Below are 1161 nucleotides of genomic sequence, written 5' to 3'. Positions count from 1 at the left end.
TAGTCATCTGGAAGCGCTATTTCCTAGCAAGGAAGTGGCGCATTTACATTTATTTGAAGTGTAGACGAGGAATACATAACACTTCGCAACGAATATTATATCTTATCATGAAACATAGTAATGAGATGCGATATCGCGTTTTATGAAGCATTAGAACTCTATTGCTACGATACGTATACATCTGCAAACGCTATTTGCTAGCATGGAAGTGTCGAATTTACATTCTTGTGTAGTGAAATCGAGGTATACATGACACTTCGCAATGTATATTATATCTTATCATTAAACATAGGAATGAGATGCGATATCGCATTTTAAGAAGCATTAGAACTCTATTGCTACGATACGTAGACATCTGCAAACGCTATTTCCTAGCATGGAAGTGTCGCATTTACATTCTTTTGAAGTGAATTCGAGGTATACATAACACTCGACAATGAATATTATATCTTATCACGAAACATAGAAATGAAATGCTACATCTCGTTTTAAGAAGCATTAGAACTCTATTGCTACGATTCGTAGAAATCTGCAAACGCTATTTGCTAGCATGGAAGTGTCGCATTTACATTCTTGTGATGTGAAATCGAGGTATACATGACACTTCGCAATGAATATTATATCTTACCATGAAACATAGGAATGAGTTGCGAATATCGCGTTTTGAGAAGCATTAGAACACTATTGCTTCGATACGTAGACATCTGCAAACGCTAGTTCCTAGGAAGGAAGTGCCGCTTTTACATTCTGGTGGTGTGAGTACGAGGTATACATGACACTTCGCAATGAATATTATATCTTATCATGAAACAAAGAAGTGAGATGCGATTTCGCGTTTTAAGAAGCATTAGACCTCTATCGCTACGATACGTAGGCATCTGCAAACGCTGTTTCCTAGCACGGAAATTTCGCATTTACATTCTTTTGAAGTGAATACGAGGTATATATGACGCTTCGCAATGAATATTATATCTCATCATGAAACATAGATGTGCGATGCGATATCGCGTTTTAAGAAGCACTAGAAATCTATTACTACGATACGTAGACATCTGCAAACGCTATTTCCTAGCATGGAAGTGTCGCATTTACATTCTTTTGAAGTGAACACGAGGTATACATGACACTTCGCAATGAATATTATATCTTATCATGAAACAT

The sequence above is a fragment of the Xylocopa sonorina genome, unplaced genomic scaffold (genome assembly GCF_050948175.1).
Source record: "Xylocopa sonorina isolate GNS202 unplaced genomic scaffold, iyXylSono1_principal scaffold0085, whole genome shotgun sequence".
In the NCBI taxonomy this organism is placed as follows: Eukaryota; Metazoa; Arthropoda; class Insecta; order Hymenoptera; family Apidae; genus Xylocopa; species Xylocopa sonorina.
Note: the sequence above shows the minus strand (reverse complement) of the source record.